The sequence below is a fragment of the Heliconius melpomene genome, chromosome 15 (assembly GCF_056956725.1).
Source record: "Heliconius melpomene rosina isolate 202511_hmr_F chromosome 15, ASM5695672v1, whole genome shotgun sequence".
Classification (NCBI taxonomy): domain Eukaryota; kingdom Metazoa; phylum Arthropoda; class Insecta; order Lepidoptera; family Nymphalidae; genus Heliconius; species Heliconius melpomene.
Window position 1 is genome coordinate 5,978,149 of NC_140403.1, and position 13,112 is coordinate 5,991,260.

The following is a 13,112-nucleotide window of genomic DNA, read 5'->3' on the forward strand; positions in this document are numbered from 1 at the left end:
AATTAATTACAACTTAAAGCTTATATTTAGCGAATAATGAATTTTCAAATTTTCTCTTAAATCAATTGCCTGTGAATTAGATCCGGTTATAACAAAATAACTTTACCGACCCTTTTAACAAAGATAAGAAGTTATATTTTGCAAATATTTATGTTGGTAATAAACCTTGTGAAACATTTTTGCAGCTATATAGGTAAATAACAAAACGAGAAAATGAACGTTTTTTTTTTATTATTTGTTAGCGAAATTCATTTTTTACCCATATTTTTATGAAAAAGAATTCGAATTCGTTAACGTGAATATTATTTTCATACCTTGATATTTCACGTTTAATTTTTTTTACGAGAAATATTTATTTAGATATTTAGATAGATTTTTTTACTGTAAGGAACGTTATAAATTAATAATTATAATTATATACATTATATATGACAAAACAGTGCTTTTATTATTAGATTTTTAAACAACCATTTAAAATTGTGCTGCAATACCGCGGCAAGACGTATAAAGAGACCCGATTCAATAACCGAAATAATATCGACTTGAGACCATTGAGGCCAGCAGTTCACTCGTATAGCCTTAATCGGTCCTCTATTGTTTCTGCATTTTTATTCGGTATACGTTTTTTAAGCCTGGCCTTATTTTTATGAGCAATTTTGTTTACATAAAAATATGTTATTTTCGTACGGTTCATATACATAGCTATATGTTTTTATTATTATTTAATTTCACGACCTCCGTTCCCATTAAGACACTTCCGTTCCTCACATGCCATCTAATTCTGGAGGCAATGCTTGTTGAGTTGCGGAATTCAACGCCGCAATATTAATAATAATATTTTTTAATTTTAATATAATGAATAGTATTGTAAAGATAATTTGTTTGCATGGCTTGTTAGTTTCATTCACGCCACACGCATTGCCTTATTACAGAAACCAATGTCACAAGGGTCCCTTTACCGAAAAATTAAATATACTCGTAAATTCCTTTCTTTCTTTTGATACAGAGGGGTGGCTGAGAGCATACTCCAAGGCATATAAATTGACTATATTGAAATTAACGGCCTATCCTACCTTGATATTATGGGAATATTTTTTTTTTGTAAATTGGCAATATTTGTTTTTGTTTTGTTTTACTTTTTGTTAAAAATAATATAAATCTGATGCCTATAATTAAATAAATTTTAATTTCTTAATCAAAAAAGATGCTTACTATTAATTTAGTAATAAAATAAATTTAAAATACACGCTTGTTAATATTTGAGTTAGTTAGCTACTTTAGCGCACCCTGGGAGAGGCCTATGTCCAGCAGTGGACTGCAGTGCCGAAAAGGCTGATTTGATTGATTGACTGATTGAATATATGAGTTGACTTAAAATGTCCAAAGAGGCCAGTCAGCCAGCTCAGTGTAAATACAATAGATTGTGGGTTCAATTCCCATTCAAGGAAATTTAATATTAAACATAAAAAAACATGCCCAAAAATATATGTATATTCTACCAGTCTAATATCCACGAAAGTTGTCGTATTTACTCGTAATGTAGTCTCAAAAGAATTAATTTAGCGGTCCTCCTCACTAAGCGACCACGCAACGCGAATAGTCTGTGCATATTTACAATACGAGTAATATAGTGCTGTCAGTACGTCTGTTACAGGTGTCGCGATACTATGCAATAACGCTGGGACCCGATTTGTCCTGAACTGTATTGCTTGATGGTTCATGTTGGAAGCGAAATATTTCCATATATTTTGTAAACTATTTTATAATTAACTAGCGACCTGGTCGCGGCTTCGCCCGCTTGAATTACTTAATTGTTTACTTAATATTCTGAATTATTTTTGTGTTCTAACAACCTTAAGAAATGTAACTTAATTTAACTTAACTTTACGTTTCTATTTTAAAGACAATATCTCTACTAACGTTTTAGCTAATTGAATAAAACAACAATTTTGCCGTACAAAATATTTTATAACGTATATATTTTTTAAATTTTCAAACTTATAAATATGCCAATGTATAATTTACACTGGCGACGTCAATTAAATATTAATAAAAACCTCGATGCGAAATATGGTTTTTAACCGACTTCTGTAAGAAAAGGAGGATCAATTCGACTGTATTTTTTTATTTTTTTATTCGTAATCATTTGGACCATGTCTAAAAGAGCAGGAAGCGAAAAGCTAAATGTGTTGTGCCCCATCCCTTTGTAGCTACGAAATACAAAGTAAACACATCCACAACAACTCGGGTTCATTTGAAGAATCCTCACAACAAAATTGGGGCTTGGACATTCATTTTATTATGAGAAGGAACTATTATAAGCGTGCCGATTTCCAAAGTGTTGTATTGAATGGATTTATAAAACGAAAATGAATGAAAATGCAAATTCGTTTAAAAGGATTCTACTCAATTTACATTTTCCATTCGTTAAGAACGCGAAGTAAATCATTAAAAAACGCCGCGCGATTCTTGAACTTTGCAGAATGAAGTGGCAAAGTTTCAAATCCTTTTTCATAAAAATTTTACTTTTACAGAAGTCACTGGACTATTCATATTGATCACAGAGAAAATAAAAACCACCATAAAAAAGGAAAAAGGTTGATTCAATACTGATTTTTTTTTTAGTATCACGCTGTAGTCATATAGCAGGTTAGGCGCTAGTGTCAAGATACTCCATTCTCCGCTTTTCGCTGAATTCAAGGCATTATGTGTTGAGTGGCGAAACTCAACGCTACGCTTTGCCTTGTTAAAATTATTAATTAAAACACTGAATAATTTAATGACTGCAACTGGCGAGTAATGTTCCCATGTATCAATAAACATAAATTAAGTATTTTTTTTTCAGATTCACGCTTTATTCCTTATACAGCAGGGTAGGCAGAGGGAACCTAGTGTTAAGATTACCCCACCACAGTGTCCCCATATTTTTTCGTCCAATTTTCGAGGCATGTTTTGATTGATTGATGATTGTCATATTCTTAAAATTGAAACATCAAGCATTTAAGCAAAGTCAGTGCCAGTCGTTAGTTCTAAAAAATTTGGAGTAGCCATAATTTGTACTAAAATGCAAACGGCTGACCTCTAAACGTTTAGTTAGCATGCAAGTTGTTAGGTGGATTGCGAAAATCACAATTTGCAATTTAATGGAGTCTATATGAGATTTTGAAATATTAATAACTAGGCGATTGGTATACAATATTGGTACTATAGATAATATTTTAGTCCTTTTGATAAATGTTGGTATTGGCCTGAGGTTCCTTAATTAATTAAATTTTGACAATTATTACTTGACTTAATGAATTGCTTTAAAACGTTCTACTTATTTTTAGATATCTTTAATTTTTTATTATCATAACATAACTTAACTTTTATGTTAGATCGCTTAACTTTGCAAAAATAAACATTATATACATAAGCCAAATTAATCATATTTAGATTTTACCACCCTTATAGAGAGAACCAAAGGACCGCTTACTAATTTCCCCCCATTTGCTCCTCTTAAACGGGAACCCCATATTTTCTACCACAAAAAAGTATGATTCAATGTATACTTATTTTGTACTAGTGACCCGGTTGCGGCTTCGCCCGCCAGAACTACTCAATAGTTTACAGACTAATCAGATTTATTTTCGTATTCTAATAACATTATTATTTTAAAGTTAATATCCAAAAACATATATTGATATAACTTTATAATTTATGAAGCGATTTAAATAAAACAGACACTAAAAGTTAAGTGAAAAACTGTACAAAAATCGGTTAAGCAAATTCTGAGATTAGTGTTAACAAACGGACAGACAATAGTAATAATTAAATAGCTAGAATTAAATAATTCTAAGCATAATTCAATTGTAGCTACCTAAAATTCCATTACTGATCAGAGAGAGCCATGCAAATGAAAAATGTTTCTGTTTTACCGGCGCATGTGGGCCAAGTGGTGCGTTAAATTGCAACAGCTTTGTGAACCATTTTGAGCAAATTTTAAACAAGTTCAGATTTTATTTAAGTACTTCCATTTAGTAGTACACCCATTGAACCCTGCGTTGAGTATCGCGTGTAGGGGTGTTTTAGTCGTACAGCTAGTCGGATTTTGCTATACTGACTGACAAAATATATTTTATAATTTTACCTATATATATGTTTATTTATATGAAATTCTTTTTCTTCATGGATTCAAGTAAAAACAACATATTATATCAATACACTTTCGAATTTCCCACAGGTCGAAAAGCTTAAATCATTACTATTAGTATTTTAATACAGCTCAAATTAGGACAGGCAAAGAGAGCCTAGTGTTAAGACACTCCACTACCCACTTACCGCCTAATTCTGAAGGGATTGTGCGTTAAATGGACGCGAGTACATTTAATTTCCTTGGGTGGGACTCGAAGAATCTTGTGCCCATGTGCCCATGTTGCCCACATTCAACTATTTGTATTATTTTAAACATTAACAGTGCAAACGCATATAATAGCTCCACAGTGTAAAACGTCCAGCCTACGTCGGATGGCAGTACTGCAGTGAATTCGGCACCCTATTGCCTATACACCGTTTGATTTGTTTTATTCGTACTGGTACTTCCCGTTCCCCATTCGTATGAATCAAACCGAGCGGACTCATTTATTTGATACCGAGTACGAATATACCCATATCACATATGCAATGTAGTGAGCGGCAGTGTTCTGGAAATTGTTCGACTGGAATGCTATTTCATAAACCACTTTCTTTTCACAGTTCGTGTCTAAATTACTAAACTAAATCTAAACCTAAAAAAAACCTAAATTATATATTTTTCAGCTAATTATTATTAGGTTTGACCAGAGGCTTCGGTCCCTGTGATCAAATGGAAATTAATAGTCTTGTAAATGACTCTCTGATCGCAGGTTCAGTGGGTTATATGGAAATAATTAACATTATGTAAGATAGCATATAGCTTTCTCTAACAAATAGACTGACCGACACATTTTTTTTAATTCTTTTAATTCTATTTTTCTTATTCTAAACATCCATCCAAAATTCACGTTTTACCTTTAGTCAGTCAGGTATATGTCCTTTTATATATATAGATTAGAAATAAAATTAATATTCTGCATACATAAGTCATTCAACTCTTTTTTATTATTTCATTATAAATACACAATTTTTATAATACCTATTACAAAATTGCAATTCTATTACCTACTAAAGTAAGTTACAGCATTAGCACAATCGACTATTAACCAATGAAGCCAACTACCCGAAAAGTACTGTAGGAAGTTAATTCCCCTAATTAAGTACTTTATCTAGATGTAAAATCCGACCATCCAAATTAGACTGAATTCGAATCGGGTGTACGGGTAAACTGAAAATTGGGACAGCAATTATCTTTATTTCCCCATCTAATAAGCGAGCGAGCTATCTTATTAAATTACGCTAATGGGTTGCGTTGGTAATCCAATCCCATGTTCTAATTAACCATTAAGAAAGTCATCCTCATGCTATATTCAGTAATGATTTTAAAGGAAACTTTGCTTGTTAATACAAGTGTACTTTTAAAGCAAAAGTCGGCTGTTTGAAACGTTATCGTGGCATAATTGAGAAATCTAAATCATGTCAATCAAACGTCTTTCTGGGAAATGTTGATGTTATAAGAGCGGAAGAGCGGGCGAAGCCGCTAGCGGGTTGCTAATCTTAAATTTAAGAATATAATAAGCGCGAGTTGGAATCCTCTTGTGTTCAAAAAAATATACGTTTTCTTTCTATTTTTGTCTGTGTATTTCACGCTAATATCGGAAACGGATTAAGTGATTTAAGTACAATTTTTTTGTTAATTTTCACTAAAATTTTCACTAATATATTTTGGTAAATTTCTCTCAATATTTAGTGTTTTTTTTTTATTTAATTAGTTCATAAATACAAGTGTTTTATCAATGTAAGATATTCGATTCGACAAAATTGCTACAAAACAATATTATCTTAAAATGTAATAAAAAGCACGAAAGTAATTCATATTAATAATAAATGAATAATTAAAAAGTTGTAGCGGGCGAAGCCGCCAGCGGGTCGCCAGTCATAAATAAGTAATATTGTTATGAAATTTACATAATATAAAATTTTACATACTGTTATTATACCTATTCATGTTGTAATACATTACATGCAGCTACTATTGCTATTTGTGTAACAAAATAAATTTGAATCACGCTGTAATCATACGAGATTTAAGCGGTTGTAATTTTTTATTTTATTAGCACTATAATTTAGAGAGCTTATTTGGTTCACGCTGTATCCCGCATATATAGGGTAGACAGAGGGAACCTAGTTTTAAAACACTCTGCTTTCCCCGTTTCCACCGAAATCTGGAGTCATTGCGTGTTGAGTGGCAGAACTCAACGCCGCGGCTTACCACGACACCAGAGCGAAGAAATTAAAAATTCAATTTCCTTGAGTGGGAATCGAACATCGATCTACAACCTTTCGCTTTTACAGTCGCTCGTTTATGCCCCTACGCCACGACTGGCTTTTTACGACAATTAACATTTATAAAAGAGATATAATTGTCCAATATGCCTAAATTAAAACAGATATAATCACCTTTAATTAAAACTAAATGATAATTTAAAATATTTTTTTTAATTTATAGAACTAAAATTAAAGAAGCCGTCATGGTTCGATGATCTAATTCGAAAGTAGGTACTTACCAGACTAATTGCTATAGATGTAGATATAAGAATCTCAGTTGCAAAATTATTTTTAGCATATATTTATCAGATATCGACATTTTAGTTACGCAATACGAAATGTTCATTATAAAAAAAATAACTGAACTTCTTCCTCATTTATATCTAAATCTTTAGTTAAAAAATTCAAAAATTTCCAGTCTTACTAAAAAATTCTCATAATGATTTTATCGTATGAAACAAACTTTCTGGTCTTCATAAAGAGAATTTACTGCTTAAATGAATACTAAAGGTTCTATTTTTCGTTGTTGTTTTGCGATGTGGTGGGCAGGTAATTTTTTTTTTTTTTCAAATTAATTAAAAGTCACCTTGGACGGGCTAACGCGGACGTGCCCAAAATACTAGCTAACTTTCCTTTTATTACAACTACTTTATTTCTGTCTGTTCAGTCTTAAATTAAAAGGTGCACTTCCGACGGTTAGAGGAAAAAAAGAAATTTACGTGCTTAGCTCTTCATTTCTAAATTTTGAATTGAAAGTAGCAGTACTTATTTAAACTACTAAATTTACTTTTTATACGAGGCTATCGTGGTACAAGTGACATATTAGTGAAATATTGTTTATCAATATTTTCATTTCTTTGCTTCTAATAACAAAGCAAAACACGACTTTGAGAACCTCTACTCAACACGCAATACCCAGTAAATTCGGCGGAAAGTGGGGAATGAAGTGTTTAGACAACTGGTTCCCTCTGCCTACCCTGCTATATGCGGGATACAAATAAATAAAAATATTTTAAGGCTTTTCAAATTTCGTTAGAATAAGTTATAAATAATAGGCATATTAATTAATATTAATAGAAATTTATATTGAAACTGAAAAGCATTTTAAGGAAATAAAACTGCTTAACGTGTTATTTTAATAAAAAAAGTACTTAGTAATACTTCTAAACAAACAATAACAAATAATACTTACATTAATCCCTTCCCAAAAGCAATCCACGTCTTGTCGTTAACAAGATTGTGAATTAACCTGCAAAAATAGAAAGAATGAAATTAATGATCTAATTATGAGAACATTATTGCTTTTATTTTGTTCACGTGTTATATTTGTTTCTTGTTGTGTAGATAATAATAATTTTGGAAATATAAATAACATTTAGCTATCTTTTGTGTTGCACCGCACTTAGCAGAGTAGACAGAAAGAACCTAGGGACTTAGTGTTAAGACACTCCGTTCCCATTAAGACACTTCCGTTCGAAAAGTTTCAACTACATTAGACACTTAGACGGGCGGCTGAAGCGATAATATTTTGCAATTAGAGACACTTGTGTTCATTCGATTTATAAACTGAGTGTACCGTAATCTATTCGTACTTTCCGCCTAATGCGAGAAAAAATTAAAAATATAATTCATTTACATTAGTGAGAATCAAACCCACGACTGCCGTAGTTTCGCAGTCAGACAGTGTAATAATGTGCTATGATGACTCTATTATAGCTTATGTAAAAATCAAAGATTTAGCATCCATATGTGCTGCTTGCATGCAATTGCAACTTACCATATTCTTTAACACTAGTGGTCGTTTGGTGTGGACGGTTATTTAAAAGTCAAAACCAATATTTTTTTTATAATATATAATATAAAAAATGTACACAAACTCTAGTATTAGAATAAATTATATTCTAAGACAATTTCAACATAACACAATTAAAACGTTTACTTAATTGGCAGCTCGATGTTTTCTTATCCCGTCTACTCAATCCCGCTATGTTAATATTTGCATACATTTCTAAATATATTTCTTATATTAAGAATATGATATTAAATTACAACGAATTTAAATACGAAATTTATTATACATTTTTTATTGAGAATATCCTAAGAAAATTAATAAAATATTAATTAATTACATGATATTGAGTTAGTTTTTTCTTATACTTTTGTAATAACATATTTGGTAATATAACATGTCTGGTTAAATTTCGATTTCTTCAAGATGTTTTTACACTATAAATTTACTTTCAATTTCTGAGATTCATGTATTTCTAATTAATTAATTAATTGAAACCTGTTCTTTAATTGAATGACGCAAGTGAAAACTGATAAAGAATAAAATTGAAAGGCATAATAAATTTGTATTTGTCTTTGATGACGATTGTAGTACATTTTTTTAATTTTGAAAAGAATCTGGAATATTCCTTTTACACTTAGCAATCACTGTACTATATTAAAAATTCTTCAGGCTTCAATTTGTAAATTCTTAGGACTCTAGATAATTCTAAGAACGTTATTTTGGACTGGCGACCCGCTTACAGCTTCTACCGCTTGAACTATACAATTAATAATTTACTTATCTGTATTATTTATAATAATAATATTATTTTAAAACTAGCTGCCCGCCCGCGGCTTCGCCTACCTGAATTACGATAACGTAATTCACGCATGCAATTCTAAAATTATTATTAATTTCTCCATGTGTACCTACGTCTTATAAGTGACGTCCATGAAAAATTTGAGAGTCCTAGCATTTGTAGTAACGAAGTTTCATACAAACTTTCAACCCGAAAAACAACCCCTTAGAAGTCGAATATTGCAAATTCCCGTCTTAGCGAGCACTTAGGTCCTATAAATAACCTCCGTGCAAAATTTGAAACTCCTAGCTATGGTAGGTTCTGAGATTTCGTGATGAGTGAGTGAGTGACCTTTCGATTTTATATATATAGATAATCAAAATTTTATGCCAAGAATACGGGATCTTTTACATGTACATGTACTGTACTGTACTCAAATTGTATCAAAGAAGATTTCACTCATAATAAAAACTGTGCAGAAAAAATTATTAAAAGCATTTTCTTTTACATGTATGTATGTATTATGTGCATATCACATAAACACGAAACACAGAACGCAAGGCAAGTATCGGACAGTCAAGTGTAATCGCAACTCTTTCTCGCTAATGGAAAAAAAAACAAGTACATATGTCCCCGTATCAATAAAACATGGGGACAGTCATCGAACGTTTTAATTCCGCTAAAAGCGTCCATTTCATTGTGGCGGGGTCTCCTGTACACCATGCAGTCGAGGTAATGCAGCCTCCCAGGTGATCTGTAACGAGCCGACCTGGATATATTGGTAAATTGTGGTATATTTAGTAAAATATTGGTATTAGCTTTGACTGCTATCATATGCTTAATATTGGGATTCGAGTATGCTTAAAATTAATGTGTGTAGGTGCTATAAGTGACACTTCTTTGGCGTGACAAGATAAAAATCTTTCTAAAAATTGTTTTCTCGTATAAACGAGTTGAAAATAAGACTACTAGATATGTTTGTTGAAAATAAGACAGTAATAATGCAAAAAAAAAACTTATTTTATTGAATTTATTGTTATTATTTAAATATCATAAAAAATATTTATTTCTTAAATGATATCATTTAAAAAAGCTAAAATGATGACTCATGTAGTTTGTTCTTAATTTCCTGGTGTCAATTTATCGTGAGGATATGCGCGAGCATGGTTAAAATTTACTATCGTCATTTTTCTCTAAAACGCCAAATGAAATATAACTTAAATTTAACTTTAACTTAAATATTTTTGTCAAAGCAAGATTTAAATCCTGGCATTATCATTAATATTACGTTATATAGACAGTATGAAAAAACAATAACTAAATTAAAAACAGTGTAGCTACCACAGAAAGTTCAATTAAAGTATCTCTACAAAGGCATTAGTAGAGCGACGCTATAAATATGTTGATCGTGACAGTCGGTAAAGACCTCGAAACTAATTACTCTGCGGCAATTCTATTTAAGCTCGCGCTTAAAACAATTAGTTCACTTGAAGCGATCAGGCATTCTTATTTCAATAAACATATTAATTATGTTTGCGAGAAATTGATAATATGTTAATATCATTTGTATATTTTCATACGTATATTTTAAATCTATAATTAATAAAAAGGAATTAAATAAAAAAAAATGCAATGGGTTCCGCCAGTTAATAAGCAATTAATGGAAGTATTTTCGTACTCGGGTTAATATAAAGAGTAGAGTGATAGGTATTTCGATATCTATATCGTAAAAGACGAAGAAATTGACGAAAAATATAAGAAAATCAAAAATAATGAAAAAAAATTGAACCTACCTGCGTCATAGGCTGGGCCATACGGGCCGTCCGCGTCATATGGGCCACTGAATAAGTTTGTATTAAGTTAAACACAATAAATAAAATTGAAGTACACTAATTCTAATTAATTAGTTACAAGATATAAATTTAAAAAAAGAATACAAGTATCGAAACACCTTTGATATACTAACATAAACCAATTTACTTTGCCTAACGAATAATTGGCAAATTGTAGATTAAAACTAACACGGCATTAGCGAGTTTCATGACAACTTGGTTAACTAAATTAGAAGGGTAAAGTTAAATACATAATATGTACGAGTTTATAAAATAATATAGTTTTAAATAAAGATATCATTTATTCGCAAGCATTGAATTATATAAAAATAACGTGAAAGATCTGAATGGAAATTTAAAAATAGTTGGTAGCTTCTACAGAAGTCTCAAGTGAGAACAACCCTTAAGAAGCCACGGAATTATAAAAGCACTAACTATGTACAAATCACATAAAACTGTACCACAATTCTATGCAATACCATTCCATTTCTTGATTCAAAGGAATAAAACATTTCAAAGGAATTGTATGAGGAAGATTTAATTTAATTATGCTCGTAATAGGCGACATTGGAAAGGCGTATGCGGCGAGCGTTCCAAATGGGAAAACAATTAAACTGGCAAAACTTTGACAATAACCACACTTGCTACAGTCGATAAACTTGCTGCATTTGTATGCTGGGCGCATCTTAAAATGCCTTCTACTGCTGTAGTAGGAAATTAAATGCTGAAATTCCATTAACTATTAAGACCTGAAGCTGAACATGTCAAAAGTGGAGAATAATAAATTGAAGACAATTTGTCGTTCTTTGAGTTTGTTCTTTAAATAGTGAATTGAGACTTTCGCAAGTTAAAAGTTGTTAATTAAGAAAATATTGTCTTTTTAACTGACTTTAAATGGTGAGAGGTTATCGGTAAGACTGTATTTTTAATATTTTGTATTATGGGACTACTCAGATACTTTTGATTTTAAGATTTAGATATTTCTCTTTCTGTAGGGTGAAATATTTCAGAGAGTCCCATATAAATTTCAAGTTTATATCAGACAACTATTTTTGTCAAATTCGCGTAATTTCCTCCCAAATTGGCATATTTTGATATATTCTATCTAATAATAGATCGTCGTATTCGTATTTGAATATCGGTTGCATACAAATATGAACTTCAATCGTAGCGTAAAATTAAATAGAATTTAGAAATTATCCACATTATTATTCAGTTGCAATAATTACAAATGTTTCGAATAACTTGATTTCGAGTAATGCTTTCCATTAATTTCCCAGTGCGCTTAACAAATCAATATGAACGAGGTTAGATGCACTGATGTACTGAAATCAAATTATATTTCGTTGCTAAATAAACTGAGTAACGGGATCGCCGCTCTTCGTGTTGTCAAAATTGCGTTAACTGAAAATATTCGGGGTGATATAGGTAAGCTGTTATTGTACCTACCGGTACCTGTACCTGTATCTGTACCGGTACCTGTACCTGTACCGGTACCTGTATCGGTACCTGTACCTGTATTTGTATACTGTTTTATGGATAATTAGGATATGTTTTAAGAAAATTACTACATTAATTAACTTTTAAATACAGAATGCCCAAATAATATACAAATAAATAACATTTTAACTATAAATATAAAGTGTTTTTACTACATGGTGTTTTTTATGTATAAGAATATTAAAACACTATACATCATTTATAATAGTTATTTTTAGAGTTACATTCCTCAAAAAGTAAAAATGGAACCCTTAAAAACTATCAGTTTGTTGTGCGTATGTCAAGACCATTTAAATCGAGACCGCGTGGAGGTATCAAGCTGAAATTTTTATCAAACAGTCTGATCTATATACAGGGTGGAAGAGGCAGCGCTTCTTTTATTGAAACTGCATATAGGGTAATATATTTCAAACCCACACCTAAGAAATTAATCAAGGTACCTCAACAGTTTGGACGTAGGATTTTTTTTTCATTTCACGATTTTTATCCGTACCTGTATTTCGTGTGACGCACACATACGAGTGCGACGTTTCCGATTTGACAGGTAAGTGTGTGCGTGCTTATGTTATACTTTACAAATGGCGTTTTATTTTAAAACGATAATTTTATTATTTATTTTGTTTGAAAAAATAACTTTTTTATTTTTGGGAGTTATTTTTTTTCCGAATTATATTAGGCTTTTATAGAGTAGTTAAAACTGTGGTTTCATTTAAAGTGGTGCTGACAATTCCACCCTGTATATGGTCCTTTAAAGCACAGAAAAAAATAT

General features: G+C 31.1%; 1 protein-coding gene across 2 annotated transcripts in view; it reads right to left on the bottom strand.

Moving 5' to 3' along the window:
* IRSp53 (Insulin receptor substrate 53 kDa) overlaps positions 1–13,112 on the bottom strand; it is a 175,313-nt gene that overhangs the window by 79,898 nt on the left and 82,303 nt on the right. For both annotated transcript variants that reach the window (XM_085198796.1, XM_085198794.1), the window contains exon 2: positions 7,634–7,690. The gene's annotated coding sequence lies outside the window, so the exon portion shown is untranslated. The remainder of the gene's footprint in view (positions 1–7,633; positions 7,691–13,112) is intronic.